General features: G+C 48.7%; 1 long non-coding RNA gene across 2 annotated transcripts in view; it reads right to left on the bottom strand.

Moving 5' to 3' along the window:
* The window catches only part of LOC100579768, a 309638-nt gene that overhangs the window by 238533 nt on the left and 50457 nt on the right, over positions 1-20648 (bottom strand). Inside the window, exon 2 of one of the 2 annotated variants that reach the window (XR_004026204.1) lies at positions 8575-8740. The exons of the other annotated variant lie outside the window; for it this stretch is intronic. This is a non-coding gene — a long non-coding RNA (uncharacterized LOC100579768). Of the gene's footprint in view, positions 1-8574; positions 8741-20648 lie in introns of those variants that run through there. 2 annotated transcript variants of the gene reach the window in all.

Below are 20648 nucleotides of genomic sequence, written 5' to 3'. Positions count from 1 at the left end.
CCAGGAACCCAGCATTCCAACCCACACGGAACTGACCTGACCCCTTCACCCCACGTAACCTTTCTTTCCTGCCCCACCTCCACTGCAAACCACATCCCACCTGCAGCTTCTCTGGCCTGGAGCTTGATTGGTTTCAAGCTTCAGTTTGTGAGGAAAGAGGCTTTTTTCCCCTTGGATGGCAGGCCCAGGAAAGCCATACAGGGTTTAGGGCAGGGATGTGCCAATCACCTGGAAGCCAGTCCCAACCTTTCCCCTACATCTCGCTCCATCCGCGCTGAGCCAAAATAACCTGGAATCAGTGATGCCAGCGGGCACAGGGGCAAAGGCCTGGCACCTCAGCAACTCTTACCGCTCTCATCCAGGCACAAAAGCAAAGCCCTGGCCACAGGTACACAGGGTCCTGGGGGATCCAGCTTGAAGGTGGGCCCAGACACCGGGTCCCAGATCTGCCAGGTCCAAGCTGGGGGGCCTCAGGCAAATCATTCTACCCCTCTGGGCTTTGACTTCCAAGCCAGCACTGTGCTAAGGGCTGCGGCAACACTTACCAAGTGATAAAAGAGACATGATCGATGTCCTTAGCAGAGAAGCTGACATTACACAACTGTTCACACAAGCACACACCTAAGTAAGAAATTGCAATTGGTGCGACAAAGGAGAAGTCCACCCCTAACCCCAACAGCTAATTTAGGGGTTTAAGGTGGGGCTCCCAGAAGAGATGACTTTTAAACTGACACCTGAAGTTAGTAGGATTTTTTGTTTATGAAGACGGAAGGGAAGAGAGAAGTTCCTTGGCAAATGCCACTCACTTGAGAACATTTAAAAGTGGCAACTGGCCAGACACGGTGGCTCATGCCTGTAATCCCAACACTTTGGGAGGCTGAGGTGGAAAGATCATGAGGTCAGGAGTTCAAGACCAGCCTGGCCAACACAGTGAAACCCCATCTCTACTAAAAATGCAAAAAATTAGCTGGCGCAGTGGCAGACACCTATAATCCCAGCAACTCGGGAGGCTGAAGCAGGATAATTGCTTGAACCCAAGAGGCGAAGGTTACAGAGAGCCGAGATCATGCCACTGCACTCCAGCCTGGGTGACAGAGCAAGACAGGGTCTCAAAAAATAAATAAATAAATAAATAAAACTGGCAACTGCCCAGATCAATGGGGCAAATCCTTGTATTCACTTGCAAAGCATGGTTTGGTATCACAATCAGATGCAGATTTGTAAAGAAACGTCCCCCATAGAAATGGAGGCGTCGATTCCAGAGACAGGATGCCTAACAAAGGGGACTTACTGTGGAGCACCCCGGTTCCACCATCTGCAAAATTCACAAGTTAATCAAGACAGATCTTACAAATCAATGAGAAAAAAATTGCTAACACCCCAAAGGAAATGACCAGTTAACAAACACAAATAAGCCATAAACATGAAAAGCTGGCCAACCACACCAGTAGTCAAAGAAAAGCAACTTTATAACAAGATAGTTCCCCTCATGTTTTAAGAGTTTGCTGCAGGCCGGGCACAATGGCTCAACCCATAATTCCAGCATTTGGGGAGTCCAGGATTGCCCAAGGCCAGGAGTTTGAGACCAGCCTGGTAACATAGTGAGACCTCGTGTGTACAAAAAATATTTTAAAATTAGCTGGGCATAGTGGTGTGCACCTGTGGCAGGCTGAGTTGGGAGAATCTCTTGAGCCCAGGAGGTCTAAGCTATGAACTATGAACTGAGCTATGAACGTATCATTGCAATCCAGCCTGGGTGAAAAAGCGAGACCCTGTCTCTAAAAAATAAAAATTAAAAGTTAATTTTTTTTTTTTTTTTGAGATGGAGTCTCACCTGTCTTTCAGGCTGGAGTGCAGTGGTATGATCTCAGCTTACCGCAACCTCTGCCTCCTGGGTTCAAGCAATTCTCCTGCCTCAGCCCCCTGAGTAGTTGGGATTATAGGCACCTGCCACCATGCCTGGCTAATCTTTGTATATTTAATAAAGATGGGGTTTCATCATGTTGGCCAGGCTGGTCTCAAACTCCTGACCTCAAGTGATCCACCCACCTTGACCTCCCAAAGTGCTGGGATTACAGGAATGAGCCACCGCGCCCAGCCAGAAAAGTTAAAAATTTTTAAAAAGAGTTTGCTGCAGTAATTAGAATGCTCACACTATTGGAGGCTGCCTCAGCAACCCCTAACATTGTCTGTGGAGTGGTGACTGGTTAAAGATTCCTCAACAGCAAGCTGGGAATGCATCAGGACCCTATTAAATTCCTCGGGTGTGGGTGGCTCTGCCAAGAAAACAATCAGAGACACATGAAAAGGTTTATACCTTGCAACAGGTAAAAGCAGAGGAAATCTGAAAGCTCCGAAGGACCGACTTGGCTGATGATTAGCAATGACAATGACAATAATACCAGTAGCAGGCAGCATGCGCCCAGTTCCTGCTCTGTGCCTGGTACTAGTGAGGGACTTTGACAACTTTCTTCAACTCATCCTCACAACAACCCCATGTAGAAGGGGTTCTTATTTTCCCCATTTTACAGAGAAGAAAAACCTACTTATGGAGTACCTTTCCTGTACAGGTGCATAATGAAATATGGAAAAGATACTCAAAATAAGTTTTTAAAACTTTAAAAGACATAGGGGAGATGGTCATAATATAATATTAAGTAAAAAAAAAAAAAAAAGTCAAGAACAAAACCACCTGGAAGCAAGACAACAAGATTTTTTTTTTTTTTTTTTTTTTTTTTTGAGATGGAGTCTCGCTCTCTCACCCAGGCTGGAGTGCAGTGGCGCGATCTCGGCTCACTGCAAGCTCCGCCTCCTGGGTTCACGCCATTCTCCTGCCTCAGCCTCTCCGAGTAGCTGGGACTACAGGCGCCCGCCACCACGCCCGGCTAATTTTTTGTATTTTTAGTAGAGACGGGGTTTCACCGTGGTCTCGATCTCCTGACCTTGTGATCCACCCGCCTCGGCCTCCCAAAGTGCTGGGATTACAAGCGTGAGCCACCGCGCCCGGCCGACAACAAGATGTTAAGGGTGACTATTGCTAAGTGTCAGAATGATGGGTGATAATTACGAGTGATCTATATTTGATCAATTTTTAGCAGAGGCAGGGTTTTGCCATGTTGGCCAGGCTGGTCTCAAACTCCTGACCTCGGGTGATCCACCTGCCTTGGCCTCCCAAAGTGCTGGGATTACAGGTGTGAGCCACGGCGCCCAGCCTGCACCCATGCTTTTGTCCAAAGTCCTAGTCATTGACCGGTTTGAGAAGTGGCTCCCATCAGAAACAAGTGGCCCAACTGTGCCACTTGAAACTCCGTCTCAATAAAAAAGGATAGTTAGTTGGAAGCCTGGCTAGGTGGAAGGCTGGTTAGATGAAAGAGTGGCTGGGTGGAATAAAATATAGAAGAATGGTTGGGAGAAAAAAACATGGAAGGGTAGAAGGAAAAACAGAAGCATAGGAGAAAGGGGATATTGAGGTGAAATCATCAGGAAGAGGTGAGGTAATAGCGTCCCAGGCAACACGATATCAGTACACCAAGGAGGAGGGAGGCTGGGGACACGCCCGCAGTGGCATCCCAAGTTCATGCCTTCTGAAGACGCCTTCGAGAAGACTTTGGTTCCGGTGGTTCCTGGCAGAGGAGCAGCCTGTTGCTGGTCCCACACCGCACCCCAGCGCCCAGAGCTGGAAGCCGAGTCTGCCGGGAGCTGGCCTCCTGCGCCAGCACCTCCGCCGCCAGGACCTGCTCCTCGCCTTCTGGAGCTCACTGGGAGCCGGTTGTCTTCACAGAGCAGCCTGGTGGTTCTAGGAAGTGGCCCTGCCCAGAAGCACACATGCCGTTCCTGGTAGCCCTGGAGCGTCATCAGTTCTCGTCACTGCTGGCAGCCGCAGCCAGTCACGGGGTCCGTGTGAAAGGAGGTGTTCACGGGGCTTGATGTCACAGCATTATTCCTGGGGCTCACCACACCCAGGTGGAGATGACACACGAAAGGAGGGAAGAGAAAGTAATCTCCCCTCAGGATCTGTGTGACTCAGCCTCTGCTTGTAGAGACAAAGAAACAAATGACAGCCAAGGGCCTCTGTGCATGAGAATCTCGTGCAACTACTTTTGACCTAGATGGTATCATCCCCATTTTACAGACAAGGCGATTGAGGCCAGGACACGTTCAATGAATAGCAGTACCGAGATTCAACCCCAGGTGACTATAAAGCCCAAATCTGACTCCTGCACAGATTTCTCCAAGGTCAGCATGGCCCCGAGCCTGCTCCGTTTAGACAGAAGCCATGACGGGATTCCACAGGACCAGGGCAGTCAGGACCCTGGCAGGGAGTCAGACCTGTGTGAATAGTTCGCAGGCCAGCAGTGGATATTTCTGTCCCTACTTCATAGCTTCTTATGTGAGGTTACTGTCTGTGCCATGTTTGCTACTTAATTATTTAGGAGGAGCAGTCTAGGGTCATAGGAAGGAAGCAAGCTCCAAAAACAGAGACCAGAGTTCAAGTTTGGAGTCTGCCATGGCGTGATATGAGCAAGCTGCTTCATCTACCTGTTGTTCCTCAATAAAAGGTCATGCCCGGCATGAGGTGGGCACCCAAATACATTGTTCCTAGTCTTTCTTCATCTGCCTCACAAGATAAGAAGCCCAGACCTGGTTGTTCTGTATGTTCTAAGAATACAAGAACACAGGCAGTTGAAGAGCCAAGCCTACAATCAAAATTGTCCAAAATGAGACAGCCAACTACAGACAAGCATAAGATGGTTGTGAGGAAGAAAATACTCAATTTACCTCACTTAAGAGTGCCATTACAAACGAGCCTTCAGGCCAGGTGTGGTGGCTTATGCTGGTAACTCCAGCACTTTGGGAAGCTAAGGCGGGAGAATCACTTGAGCTCTGGAGTTGAAGACCAGCCTGGGCAACATAGCAAGACCCTGTCTCTACAAAAAGTGAAAAAATTAGTCAACTGTGGTGGCACACACCCAAAGTCCCAGCTATTCAGGAGGCTGAAGCACGAGAATCATTTGAGCCCGGTAGCTCAAGGTTACAGTAAGCTATGATAGCACCACTGCTCTCCAACCTAAGCAAGACCCTGTCTCAAAAAAAAAAAAGAATCATGAAGTGTAGTCACAAGAGAAAAAGAAAAAAAGAGAAACCAAGTGGTGACTCAAAGTCACAGAACTGCTTGCTGTACATTAGTAGATTTCATAGAAAGCTACTATAATGGCCACCATCTATGGGCCAGTTGCAGTTCCAGAAATCCTTGTACAATAATCATTCCTTTACAGAAGACAGGCTTGAAATTTTCCATCAAAAATAGAAAGTCCACTTTGATATCTGGCCTTTTGGCCAATATTTAAGATGCCTGTTTTCAAAAAGTGCCCACGTTAAAACTTGTCTCCATATCACTCACAAGCATTCTGCAGAAGGTAACCTATGCCCAAACCGAAACCTCAAGACCATCTTTTATTTTTATTTATTTAATTATTTATTTATTTTTTGAGACAGTCTCACTCTGTCACCCAGGCTGGAGTGCAATGGCACAATATCCACTCACTGCAACCTCCGCCTCCCAAGTTCAAGTGATTCTCCTGCCTCAGCCTCCCTAGTAGCTGAGATTATAGGCGCCTGCCACCATGCCCGGCTAATTTTTGTATTTTCAGTAGAGACATGAAATACACCAAGTTGTAGTTCACCATGTTGGACCGGCTGGTCTTAAACTCCAGACCTCAAATGATCCAGCCGCCTTGGCCTCCCAAAGTGCTGTGATTATAGGCGTGAGCCACCACATCCAGCCTAAGACCACCTTTCTGGTGACAAGTTTGAATCTTTGGGGATTTCTCACACCAAAGATGATAACTGAAGAATCATGGATCCCTGACAGCACTCCAAAGATTCTGAACATTCAACTCCATTCTTTTTACTTCTTTAACTCTCATTTCCTCTCTTCTCAACCCAGAGTTTAACTTCATCACGGTCCACCATACGAATCAGAGCACTTTGAAGATTCATTTGAAGATGGTTTCAACTCACAAAAGAAAACACAAATGATTTAATATCCATTCATTCATTTGACCAATATTTATGAAACTTCTCCCATGTGTCAGGCAATGCCAGGAGAGGGGAGAACATGAGGATAAAAAAGCAATAAACAATGTCAGAAAAGGTGGATGCTCCTCCCTATCTGTCCCTAATTGTTTTTGTTTTGTTTTGTTTTGTTTTGTTTTTTGAGGCAGTCTCACTCTGTCACCTAGACTGAGTGCAGTGGTGTGATCACTGCACACTGCAGCTTCCAACTTCAGAGCTCAACCAATTCTCCCATCTCCTTCTCTTTCACCTACTGAGTAGCTGGGACTATAGGCACACACCACCATGCCCAGCTAATTTTTTATTTTTTGTAGAGATGGGGCCTCACTATGTTGTCCAGGCTGGTCTCAAACTCCTAGACATACTCCATCCTCCTGCCTCAGCCTCTAAAATTGCTGGGATTACAGGCAGGAGCCACCATGCCCCAGCCTGTCCCTAACTGTTGAGAGTCCCTGGGGGAACCGAGCTGCCTCTTCTTATAACCAATGTCATCAAGAGCCCAAAAGAGGTCTTATTCATCTCAGTATCCCAGTACAATGTAGGCACATGGTAAGCACTCTCAATTATTATATTACTATTATTATTATTTTTTAGGCAGGGTCCTACTCCATCTCCAGGGTGGAGTGCAGTGGCAAAATGTTGGCTCACTGCAACTTCTTCCTCCCATGTTCAAGCAATTCTCCTGCCTCAGCCTGTCGAGTAGCTGGGATTACAGGTGCCTGCCACCAGGCTCAGCTAATTTCTGTATTTTTAGCAGAGACAGGATTTCGCCATGTTGGCCAGGCTGGTCTCGAACTTCTGACCTCAAGCAATCCACCTGCCTCGGCCTCCCAAAGTGCTGGAATTACAGGCATGAGCCACCACGCTCAGCCCTCAGATCATTTTAGCCTCAGCTTCAGTAACTAATCTATCAAATGGGATGACACAAGGATGGAAGGTTTCCCTCCTCACCCCAGGCACAGCAGTTAGGAAAGCACTCTAGGCCTAAATGTTAGCCTTGCTCCTGACTGGTTGTGTAGCCAGGACCAGTTCCTGTGACTCTCTAAACCTTAATATCCTTATCTATTGAATGGGGATAATGACAATACTCCACTGTCATTTACTTACTTAGTCTTCAAGAAAAACTCCATTTTAGTCCTCAACAAAAACTCCATTGAGTTAATATAGCTGGCTGGGGCCGGGCGCAGTAGCTCATGCCTGTAATCCCAGCACTTTGGAAGGCCAAGGCAGGAGGATCACCTGAGGTTGGGAGTTCGAGACCAGCCTGACCAACATGGAGAAACCCCGTCTCTATCAAAAATACAAAATTACCTGGGCGTGGTGGCAGGCGCCTGTAATCCCAGCTACTTGGGAGGCTGAGGCAGGAGAATCGCTTGAACCTGGGAGGCAGAGGTTGCAGTGAGCCAAGTTCATGCCATTGCAATCCAGAGCGAGACTCTGTCTCAAAAATAAAAGAAAAAAAATATATATATATATGTATGTACAGCTGGCTGGAAGCACTTAGAGTCTTAGGCCTGCCACATAGTGTCTATAAAAGCCTTCCCAGGACACCCAGCCACCTTTCCCAGCCACCCCAGCATACCCCCTAAGCCCTACACATCACATGCCCCATCAAAGCTCTCCACACACCAAAAGGACACTCATCCTTTTGTCCACACATTGGGTGGAGGGCAGGTGTGGAAATTCGTCCTTTCAGGGAAGAGGGGTGCCCACTCTCATTTTTCTAGAAACATAGAGTCCTCAAGTTTCTTGCTCTACTTTTGATAAAGATGTAGGCACAAGAAATATTTCTCATCTCTCTTTTCTAAAAGAATAAAAACGGAATGAACTTGAATATAAATAGCAACGTCAGGTGGCCTGGTCAGGGAGGGGCGAGATTATGGAGAAGGGAGTGGGGCATGACCAGGGGACGCTGCTTGTGGGCTCCGGCCAGGGTGGCTGCACAGGTGTGGGGCCCCCACCCCTACCGGCCATACCTTTCATGCTTCCGCTCCCCACAAGGGAAGCCCGAAATTTTCGTTTTCACACGAGGTCTATCCATTTTTACAGGTTAGTGATTAGTTCAAAGGACAATTGTTTCAAACACAGGCCCAAGAAAAACGCTGTCCTGAGCAACCTCGCTGGTGGGGGTTCCCGCTCAGTCCTCTGAGGCCTGAGATGACGGGAGTTCACCGGGAAAGGTGCTCTCCCGTCTCTCCTGGGGAGGGTGTTACGAATGCAGATTCCAATCCCCTCACCCATTTGTCCCCTTCCCGGGAGAGAGAAGGGGCTACACTTTAGAAACACTGCTCTAGTCCAGTGTCTGCCAGGGCCAGCAGAAATGACCCCCCCAAAGCCACCTGACTAAAGGAGCGTGAAGCTGGAAGCTGAACCCTAAGAGGGTTTCTCTAAGGCCAGAGGCACCTTACAGCCTCAACGAGGGTTTCCCCTTGGGGTCAGCGAGCCATCCAATTTCCACACACCAGGACCCATTTCCATCCCCCAAGCTCCAGACACTAACCCTTAGGGGTCCTTACAGCCAAGGCCCCCAGCTGCTTCTCCATCCACCTCTGCGATGAAATCCCTCAGGGCTTCACCAGCTCAATCCACAATGACAGCAGGACTCCTAAGAACACTTTTGTTTCCCCTTAATAGTTGGCTTCCTGCACTGCAGACAGCTATGGTCCTTAGGGAAGATTCCAGCAGCCACGTGGGAGAAAGAGAGACAGAGAGGAGAGAAACCTAACTTGAATCAGGTAGTTTAAAATAGTAAACTGAGTCACACAGGTCTAGGGTCAAATCCCAGAAATGCTGCTTTCTAACTCTGTGCCTCTGAGTCAGTATCTTCTCCTACTACACCTTCAGTTTCTTCAACCGTGAAATGGGTATAAGGACAGCATCAGCATCTTTGGGTCAGGACAAGAATTCACAACCTCAGTGCACACTGAGCATGCTACCCTGTGCCAATGGATAAATGGTATTCCTGCCCCTGCTTCTTCATGGTATCGGGTAGATTCTCAAGGTCATTTCAAGACACTCACAAAATACGCAAGACACAGGAGATGTGTATGCTCTTCCTGTGGCCCTGCCAGGACACGCGACCCAGCCCTCTCCTCCCGAAATCTTGCCTGGTTCACTCCTGCCTGGACTTGCTGAATCATTGCCCTGGCTGCTTTCCTGTAACTCGGCTGCTGACTTGAATTGAACTCTTCGATGCTGGATCCTGTAAGGCGGACCAAGATTGAGGAATGTATCTCCGAATGCCTGGCATCCAGCCACAGTTCTGTAAAATGCCCAGGGCGCGAAAGACCTAGAGTGTCTCTCTAGCATCAGAGAGGGTCACATGACAATTTGGGACCCCTTTAAATGCTCTGAGGGACAGGAAAGCCCAAGAGGGTCCCACAAGGCACTCACTGTCCAGTCTAGGGCTGCACTGTGACTCAGAGGCCTTACTGCTGAGCGATGACTCAGCGGCCTAGTGCAGAGCCAGGGCAGCTGTGAGCAAGCCCCTGAGCTGCCTCCAGGAGTAGGTGGTCTTGTGCCAGGCAGGCCGGGCTCAAGTCAGCCCAGAGGAATGCCCCCTGCCCTCCACCTGTGCCCACTGTCGGAGACTCACGCAGCTGGCATCCCAGCAGTGCTACATGATCTACCTGTCCCTGCGCCAGGGTAAACAGGCAGAAAACAGGAGCCCTGCTTCCCGGCTGCCGCAGGGGTGAGGTCATGCCTACAGAGGGCAAGGCCATGCTAGATCGGAGGAGGGTGGGCGGCCTTGGGGCAGGAAATGGCAGGGATACCAGCAGGCCTCCTTGCCAGGCTGAAACAAGTTGGCACGTGGGGCTGGGGATGGAGGAGCCGGGAAGAGAAAACGCAGTACAGAAAGGGCAGGACAGAGCAAGGGCCACGGGATGGGGGCGGCGGGGGGGATAAAGGAAGGGTCAGTGAAAAGCTGGGATGTAAACAATGCTATAAGATGCTCAGAGACTTAAATAGCATCGTGCCCGCCTTTCTTCTCTCTCTCTTTATTCACTTTTTTTTTTTTGAGAGAGTGTTTTTTTGTTTTGTTTTGTTTTTGTTTTTGTTTCTTGTTTTTTGTTTTGAGACAGGCTAGAGTAGAGCAGCACAATCTTGTCTCATTACAGCCTCTGCCTCCCAGGTTGGAGCGATTCTCCTGCCTCGGCCTCCTGAGTAGCTGGGATTACAGGCACCCACCACCACGCCCAAATGATTTTTGTATTTTTAGTACAGACAGGGTTTCACCATGTTGCCCAGGTTGGTCTCAAACTCCTGACCTCAGGTGATCCCCCAGCTTTGGTCTCCCAAAGTGCTGGAATTACAGGCTTGAGCCATCATGCACGGCTCCTCATTCACTTTTAAAGCTCAGTTACGACCACATGCCCAACATTCAGGTCACACCACACCCCTATGGAAAGCCTCTGCCTCAACTAGACTGAGCTAAAGAGCCCCCTCAAACTCACTCGTTGGGGGCCTCCACTGCTGCCAGCCCTTAGGTCAACCTGAGCCTCCACCAGCAGAATCTCCCTCAGCCCATTCCATTTCTTCTCTCAAAACCCTATGCCGCTCATGTTCCACCTCATCCAGGAAGCCTTCCTAGAGTTGCAGGAGTCACTTTCCCCTGCCTCCTGCTGGGCATGGTTCGTTCACGACTGCATTATGGGAATTCTCTGGGAGGCTATATCTTGTCTTCTCACTTGAAGCCCTGGCTTGGGAAGACTCGCTCTCCTTCTACCGTGTACTTCAAGGCTCCGGCCACAGCCTATCTTGCCCATGGGAGATGCTCCATAAACTTATGCCAGCCGGGACTTTCCCTGATCTGAAATCTGTATATCGTGAGAGAGAACCTTGTCTGTTCTCCCAGCAACCACTATGCCAGCCAAAGTCACACTCTGCCACTGTTTCCTGAGTCCCTCTCCAAGTCAGCTGGACCTGGTGCAAGGCGCCACAGAGGCAGTGAGGACCAAGTCCTCTGGGCCTGCCTCGAGGGCCCCACTGTCTAAACCAGATCATTAGAACACGTCATAACATGTGGCCAGAACCTAGAGAACAGCAGGTACCAGGCTGCTGTGCGCATGGGGAGGGAGAAGAGCTGGGCAGGCTTCTTGAATAGTAATAAAGGACCAAAAACATCAGCTCACATTTATTGAGCTCTTAGTACGTGCCAGGGGCTTAACCTGCCTTAATCCTGATAGCAATCTTGCCAGGACACCAGGCACTGTACCATTCACTTTACATATGTTAACTCATTCAAACACTAACCCTACGAAACAGATACTGTTAAACTCTCCTATTTCACACAAGAGGGAGCTGAGAGCCAGAGAGGTCAATATCATACAAGATCACAGGTGGATTCAAACCCCAGCAGGCTAGAGGCAGAGTCGATGCACTGACCACTTCACCTCACTGCCTCTCTGCCTCAAGGCATTCAAGCAGGAGAATGATGCCCAGAGGAGTTTGGATGACTTGCCCAAGGTCTTAAGCTTATTCATGACAAGGAGAGTCACCAGCTCACTAAACATCCAAGTGTCTCTCCAATGGGCTCCCACAGGCTTCAGCATTAGCGCAATGCAGCTTTCTGACGCCAGGCTCTGCCTTGGAAGCTGCTGATCATGCTGTCTTCCAGCTGTAGTCACTGCTGCTACAGTTTGGAATCCCACACAAAGTAAACACAATTCATCACAGCAATTACTGCAGTGACTCAGTCCCAGGAATTCTGTAACCAGAAATCAAGGCAGCTCCCCAACTGCCGTGAGCCTGGGTATAGGCTACCCAGAGTCACCTATGGTCAGCCAACAGGCCAGTTTGGCTCCAGACCACCCTTGTAAAGTGCTGGCTGAGCTGCAGCCCTTGGAGATCTAGAGATATGCCCTCACTTCAGGGTCATCACTCACTTCCTGCCTAGGAAGGCAAGAACAGAGACTGTGAGCACGGCGTGGCAACGGGTCTAGAGAATGTGAAAGGTTTCTCCAATGAACCAGTCCAGAGCAGCAGGGGCCACAGAGCACAGAGCCCCCAGAAAGACCCCTTGTCCCAACCTCATTCCTGCATGGAGAAACTATGGCTAGAGCCTCCACAGCCTGCGTCGTGATGAATCAGCACCTGGCTCACGTCTCATCTCTGAGACTCTGGATCCCAGGTGCAGATTCACCCTCCTGAAAGGCTGGGATGAAATGACTCCCGCTGCTTGCCAAGGAGAGGTTACTCCTGCAGTGATTCAGTCTCTGACCTCACAGTGGAGGCAGAAGAGGCCACATCCAGAGAATGGCTGTGTCCATGCACCATGAATTACAGGCCAATTGGTGCTAGGCTCTGGGCTGGGTGTTTTGCTACATCGTCTCACTTGCTCGCCAAAAGCCTGCAAAGCCCACACTATTATATTATCCCCAGGGTACAGATGAGGGCCATGGGCGGGGGTGGCTCAAAGGAGTTAAACAACCGGGTCACACTGCTTGGGACTGAATTTGCATTAGAAACTCAAGATTCTCTCATTCCATGGCCTGTGTTCTTACCACGCACACACAGTGCACTCCAAAGAAAGAGGGAAACAAAAATCTCAGAAGAGCATCCACCCCAAACGAATACATCAATTAGGGTGACACTTATAGAGCAGGCCATGTGACAAACAAGCCAGCAAATGCCTCACAACACCTGGGTTCACCACCCACCTGCCAAAGTTTATATTTAAAATAGAGTTTCCTCCATACCTAGTTTTTTTGTTTTGTTTTGATTTGTTCTGAATTCCTGTTTTAATATAAAATGCTTAAAAATGCTTAGAAATCTTTTCGTAACTACATTTTATCTTTTTTTTTTTTTTTTTTTTGAGACAGAGTCTCCCTCTATCACCCAAAGTGGAGTGCTATGGCACGATCTTGGCTCACTGCAACCTCCAACTCCTGGGTTCAAGTGATTCTCCTGCCTCGGCCTCCCCAGTAGCTGGGATTACAGGCACCCACCTAATTTTTGTATTTTTAATAGAGGCGGGGTTTTGCCATGTTGGCCAGGCTGGTCTTGAACTCCTGACCTCAGGTGATCCACCCGCCTTGGCCTCCCAAGGTGCTGGGATTACAGGCATGAGCCACCGCTCCTGATCGTAACTACATGTTCTTAACTTATTTCCACAGTTACCCAGTTAATGCGTCTACATAAAAAATGAAAGAACAAAATTCACATCAATCTTACTTGTTTAATCCCATGTGCAGACACCAATTATGTCAGGCAAAGTTGCTATTCTTAACATCTGCAAAACTGGCTCTGCATGGGTCCACACCATCACTGTGTCTTACTATACAAACCATAGTGCTCTGTGGTATGAAATCTACACCAATCATTTTCATCATTAGTTATCTTTTTTAGAATACCTGAACCAGGGCCGTGGCATCATAACCAAAAGTGCAAACATGGGCCCCCAACAGATGCTGGTGGCCTGAGTTTCTAATCAGATTTCCAATGTGTATCAGATAAGCCGCAGAGATTACAAATCTTTTCCAAAATAAAGGTTCCTTTTCCAGGCCAAAGTAGTACTCCCTGATAACCTATGTTGTAAACCAGACCGACCGCTAGGTCTTCTTAAAGGGAGGCACACCTTTGCCTAACTGCCCTAGGGTGGGTGGTATAGACAGCAGCACTCTCTCAAATGGCCTTTTAGGAAGTTTCCAGTCCCTCAGGGCCCCTCACTCCCCTCACATACCCACAGGCTCATACACATGTAGTTACAGGCTGTGTACCCATGCATATGCAAGCAGGAGCATACATACACATATGTACAGGCTGTGCACCCATGCATGTGCACACAGAAGCACACATACACATATGTACAGGCTGTGCACCCATGCATATGCACACAGGAGCACACATACACATACGTATAGGCTGGGCACCCATGCATGTGCACGCATGATCACACATAGGTACAGGCTGTGCACCCATGGGTATGCACACAAGAGCACACATACACATATGTACAGGCTGTGTACCCATGGATATGCATGCAGGAGCACACATACACATATGTACAGGCTGTGCACCCATGCACATGCACACAGTCTTTCTCTTTTCTTATTTTCAAGTGTCCCTGATTCTAATTCCACCTCTTTTTACCTTGATGGCATAACTAGGACTGTGATGACAGCTACCACTTCATAGGAATGGCAAGGCCCTAGAAGTTTTTCATAGGATCCTACCTTTATCTGATTGAAAACCAGTCTTTCCACCTCCTGGGAACACCTTGTTTTGAAAGCTGGGCCAAGCTGCAAGTTCTGCCTAATCCTCAGTAAGTGGAAGCCTATGAGGGTCCCCAGAGCTGTTTTTCACCCATGGTTTACTTCCACTTTGTCACCAAACTGCTCTGACCCTGTCTTAAGGGTACTGAAAAGGTAAAGGTCTCCCAAGGCCTAAGGAAAAGAACAGAAAACAGCCTGGCTGCAGCCTCGGCCAGGGTCTGCCAGGCTAAAACCTCCAGGCTCCCCAGGCCAGCATTATCTGCCACCTACTCTCTAACCCCCTTCCCTTGTCTTTGGCAGACTCACTAAATGAACACACACTCTTCCTACTGAGCCAGGGCACCATAAGGCTCTCAGCAGCCACCCAACCAATCAGGGTTGGCACAGAGAAAGAGACTAGCTGGCATCCCCTTCCCAGCAATTCAGTGTCACAAAGGAGAGCCCCTGGGATCTGACTCCCAGCTGTGTCTCCAACCCCACCTCCCTTCAGCATGGTCCACACCATGCCCTGGGGAGGGCTTCAGTCCTCTCTAGGCCTGGACCTCCTCCCCTAAGGCCCAGCAACATCCCAGAGGGCCTTTCCACACTATGCAGCCATCATGTCCTCTGCCAGGCTGTACCAGTACCACCCTGAGCACAGCTGTTCCCACAGCCCTTTATTGGAGCACTAGGGGTGGTGGTCACCAGCTTTTCCAGTTTTGAGGAGTATTGGTCAAATTTGTTGGTTTTTTGTTTTTTTGTTTTTTGTTTTTATCTGAGATGGAGTTTTGCTCTTGTTGCCCAGGTTGGAGTGCAATGGCGCAATCTCGGCTCACTGCAACCTCTGCCTCCCAGGTTCAAGCGATTCTCCTGCCTCAGCCTCCCAAGTAGCTGGGATTACAGGCATGCACCACCACGTCTGGCTAATTTTGTATTTTTAGTAGGGATGGGGTTTCTCCATGTTGGTCAGGCTGGTCTTGAACTCCCCACCTCAAGTGATCCGCCCACCTCAGCCTCCCAAAGTGCTGGGATTACAGGCGTGAGCCACTGCGCCCAGCCAAATTTGTGGTTTTAGAGAGATGAGGTCTTGCTATGTTGCCCAGGCTGGCCTCGAACTCCTGGGCTTAAGCAACCCCTGCCTCAGCCTCCCCAGTAGCTGGGACTACAGGCACATGCCACCACACCTGGCTTTGGTCAGGTGTATTATAGGAATATGCAACTGGGATTTATTATCAGTCGCGTGGATAGAACATAACCTTGACATGTGATAAAAACTGACATTTTACCTCTGGGGTCTCTCTCCTAAAAATGCATAACCCCAGTCTAATCATGACAAGGTTATAAACTTTTCTATTTAAATGTATGATAGATAATATACTCAACGTTTGAGCTGCTCCCGATTTCAATATATTCATGCTTCAAAAATTCAAATGATACCCAAAGATACAATCAAGCGTCTCCTTCATAGTCTGAGGTTGCAGCAAGCTATGATCACACCACTGCACACCAGCCTGGGCCACAGAGCGCGACCCTGTCTCTGAAAAGAAAAAATATATATATCTTCTTCATGCATCTTCCTCCCTAACCCAGTCTCCCCTCCCCGCGTCTCCCTCCTCCCACCACGCATGGGCCACCACTTGTGTTGGTTTACTGTGCATCCTAACAGAGTTTGTGCAGACACATTTTTACATCCCCTCTACACCCATGCTTTTTTTTTTTTTTTTACAGAAAAGATGGCATGCCATACTCCCCACTCCACACTGTGCTTTTTGTGTCAACAATACATCCTGAGATCTGTCCATGTTTGTGCACACAGCACTTCCTCATTCTTTTCCGCATCTTGCCTAGTACAATGTGTCATCATTTGCCGAACCAGTCTTCAACTCACAGATGTTTGAGTTACTCCCAGTCTTTTGCTATTATAAAAATGTTTCATGAATAACCTCGGGCACTGTTCTTTTCCTACAAATATCTGTAGGTTATCTCTGTAGGGGAAATATCTCAATGTCCCAACATGAGATGGCGAGGTCAAAGGGCACATGCTTTTGTAGTTTGGAAAGAGAATGCCAAAAGGCCATAATTCCTCCCAAAGGGCCACATCCACTTGCATTCCATCCAGCAACACAGCTTTTGTCAACAACAGAGCACATCACCAACATGTGTATTGTACAACGTTGGTATTTTTTTATCTGTATTCCCTTTTTTATGATTGGGTAGAGCAACTTATCAAAGTGTCATTTGAGGCCAGGCACGGTGGCCAAGAGTTCGACCATCCTGGCCAACATGGTGAAAGCCTGTCTCTACTAAAAATACAAAAATTAGCCAGGTGTGGTGGTGGGCGCCTATAATCCTAGCCACTCCAGAGGCTGAGGCAGGAGAATTGCTTGAACCTGGGAGGCGGAGGTTGCAGTGAGCTGAGATCTCACCACTGCACTCCAGCCTGGGCGACAGAGCAACATTCCACCTCAAAAAAAAAAAAAAAAGGCCACGTGCAATGGCTCACGCTTGTAATCCCAGCACTTTGGGAGGCCTAGGTGGGCAGATCACCTGAGGACAGGAGTTCAAGACCAGCCTGTCCCAAATGGCGAAACCCTGTCTCTACTAACAATACAATAAAAAAAAAAAAAATTGCTGGGTGTGGTGGCAGGCACCTGTAATCCCAGCTACTTGGGAGGGTGAGGCAGGAGAATCGCTTGAATCCGGAAGGCAGAGGTTGCAGTGAGCCGAGATTGCGCCACTGCACTCGAGCCTGGGAGACATTTCAAAAAAAAAAAGAGTACCATTTGGGACCCCTTTCCTGTGAGCTGTCTTTATATTGTGCAGACCCATTTCCCACACAGCTATCAGCTACACCAGCTGCCATTCGGCCATGAGCTAGACTCCGTGGGTGGTGGGTGCAACTTGGAAACACACGGCACAGGCTCCAGTCATCAGGGAGTTGATCCAGGAGAAAGCTCACATGTAAAAGAAGGCTGCAGCCTGAGGGAACATGCAGTAGGAATGCAAGGGTAAGTGCAAGGATCATTCTAGAAAGGAAAAGCTCACTTAGGAAATGGGATTAACCACGGCCTCCAAGTACTACCTGCTCCCTGGAGAGATAGGAGAACAAGAAAGGCGCCCCACACAGCTAATCCTGTTTAGTAGGAAGGTAAGGCCAAAGACACCATGGACACCCACCGGGGCCTCGACACAAGCCAAGGAACTGGGTCTTACCATGCAAAAACGGAGGAGAACTCTCCCACCTGTTCTTTCTTTCCATTCTACTGACATTTCCAGACTGGTTACTTTGTTCACTTTTATTACCACTTAGTTCAGTAGCTCTTAAAGCTCCAGTCACCTCAAGAGCCCTTACAAAGTACACGTGCAGCCCTGGAGGGGTCCAGGATGTGTGCTTGGGAAAGGCTCCAGGGTGAGTGATTCTTATGGGTATCTCTGATAAAGGACTACCACCCAGCTCAGGGCTGACAGGGCCAGCACAGCCTCCCTGGGACCCCGCTAAGAACAGACCTTTCAAAGTGTGGGTGGGATGTGACAGAGAAGCTAGGACAGATAGGAGTGACCTTTCCGCCGAGTTTTGTTCAAGTGAGAGAGAAAAATCACCAGTGTCAGAGAGATGTCCACCTTGGAAATCTCTTTTGAACACAAAATCCTCGCCAGGCCTGGAGGCTGTGGATGGGAAAACAGGACACTCCGTTCTGCAATTATCTCAGGTCTACTAAGAATTCCTCCCAAGACCAGAGACACCTTGGGCAGTTCATCTGCATATCTAATGTATTATTTATGCCCCTGCCAGCTTCCAGAATGCTCTGGGTCATATCGCTTGCATAACCCCATCCGGTAGGTGGAAGACGATAATGTTGAGTCTGCTGTATAAGTATGTTTGGGGTCAAGGACTAGCATTCTTAAGTTCCTAGACTCACACAGTATTTTTGGCTAGCCATTCCTTTCTGTTTCAGCGTACGACGGGTCTAGGCTTTCAAATACTTCAAATACGGTTAAACTTCCTCCTCCTCCCCACGTTCACCCTCTCCCCTCTGTCCCAGCCAGTCCACCAAAAAGCCATTCCTGTATCTTGAGTGTGACTTCTCAAAAGCCATGAGGGTCTCCCTCTTCTATAAGGACTTGAGACAACACTCTTCATTTAGGCCATTCATAGGCAACAATAATCTAGATCCAAGGTCAGTTCCCAGCTCCTCACTCTGACCATTAGCTCCAAGAAAACAAGCCACCTCAGACCCCACAATGAAGCCAGTGGTTTAGGCCCCCAATGCCATCTCCCGTCACAACACACACCTTATTTCTCAGTTTTTATACCATGCAAAGGGCTAAATTCTAAACACACCTCCTTTAAGAAACCTTTCCCCACTACTACAACCAACACCCCCCACACATAAAACACCTGCTAGGTTCCAGGCACTGTCCCAGGCAGTGATATGCATGTAAAACACACCTCTGGCTGGGCGCGGTGGCTCATGCCTGTAATCCCAGCACTTTGGGAGGCCGAGGTAGGCGGATCACGAGGTCAGGAGATCAAGACCATCCTGGTTAACACAGTGAAACTCCGTCTGTACTAAAAATACAAAAAATTAGCTGGGCGTGGTGGTGGGCGCCTGTAGTCCCAGCTACTCGGGAGGCTGAGGCAGGAGAATGGTGTGAACCTGGGAGGCACAGATTGCAGTGAGCCGAGATCGCGCCACTGCACTCCAGCCTGGGCGACAGAGGAGACTCCGTCTTAAAAAAAAAAAACAAAAAAACACACCTCCATTCCTACCTAAGAAGTTCAATTGAGTGGATGAGACAGGCATTCTGATGCAAGAGGATGAAAAGGGCTCTGTTCACAGTTAACACAGGGATCTCTGGCAGCCTATTCTAAAGATCGGAAGTCAAGGAGAACTTCCTGGGGTAGGTGGCATGAGTTGCATCTTTAGGAAGCAAAGAAGATTAAAACGTTACAAGAGGTTGTGTTGGTTGTAGAGGAATGGGTGGAGACGAGCTGAGTTTCTAAGGCCTAATGGGCAAGGGACGAAAGGACAACAAACTGTGTGTGCAACATACCCACCCAAGAGCACAGATGCACAAATAAAGGTGGTCTTGGCTCTGCCCACTGCTTCACACTTGTCATTTCAGACCCATTATGAGGCTGCAATCGGGACTGGGCAGCTTTTCTCATTTACGAGAGGGCACTACATTCTGCTAACTCATGCAAATAGATCCTTTTAATAATGTAGACATGCCAGGAGATCGAGACCATCCTGGCTAACATGGTGAAACCCTGACTCTACTAAAAATACAAAAAAAATTAGCCAGGCGTGGTGGTGGGCACCTGTAGTCCCAGCTACTTGGGAGGCTGAGTCAGGAGAATGGCATGAACCCGGGAGGCGGAGCTTGCAGTGAGCCGAGATCGTGCCACTGCACTACAGCCTGGGCGACAGAGCAAGACTCCATCTCAAAAAATAATAATAATAATAATAATGTAGACATGCATCAGTAATTCAGAGGCTAGGAGTCTCCCCAGAGAAACCATGAGGAATATCAACAATCCCCTGCCACAGGACTTAGCAGCTTTGGAAGGCACCGTCCAAGCAGCCACTCTGGAAAGAAAGGTGCTTCTCTCAAGCAATCTGTACAAAGCTCCCTGTGAACACATCACATCTAGTCTGCCCAGGAAGACAAGGGATTCCCAACTCCTATTAGAAAACAGCCAAACAGGCCGGGCGCGGTGGCTCACGCCTGTAATCCCAGCACTTTGGGAGGCCAAGGAGGGTGGATCACAAGGTCAGGAGATCAAGACCATCCTGGCTAACATGGTGAAACCACGTCTCTACTAAAAACACACAAAAAAATTAGCCAGGCATGGTGGCGGGCACCTGTAGTCCCAGCTACTCAAGAGGCTGAGGCAGGAGAATGGCGTGAACCCGGGAGGCGGAGCTTGCAGTGAGCCAAGATCACGCCACTGCACTCCAGCCTGGGCGACTGAGCAAGACTCCGTCTCTAAAAAAAAAAAAAAAAAAAAAAAAAAAAGAGCCAAACAGGTATCTGTCAAGAGCTTTGATTTACAAATACCTGGCAATGATAAACCTCTTCCAACCATATTACCTGTTTTGTTGTTTGTTTGTTTTTTGAGACAGAGTCTCGCTCTCTTGCCCAAGCTGGAGTGCAGTGGCATGATCCCAACTCACTGCAACCTCCACCTCCCAGGTTCAAGCAATTCCCTCCTGAGTAGCTGGGATTACAGGCATGCACCATCACACTCAGCTAATTGTTGTATTTTTAGTAGAGATGGGGTTTTGCCATGTTGCCCAGGTTGGTCTCGAACTCCTGACCTCAAGTGATCCACCCGCCTCAGCCTCCCAAAGTGCAGGGATTACAGGCATGAGCCAC

Source organism: Nomascus leucogenys, chromosome 16 (assembly GCF_006542625.1).
Source record: "Nomascus leucogenys isolate Asia chromosome 16, Asia_NLE_v1, whole genome shotgun sequence".
NCBI lineage: Eukaryota > Metazoa > Chordata > Mammalia > Primates > Hylobatidae > Nomascus > Nomascus leucogenys.
This window is presented reverse-complemented; position numbering and strand designations above follow the sequence as displayed.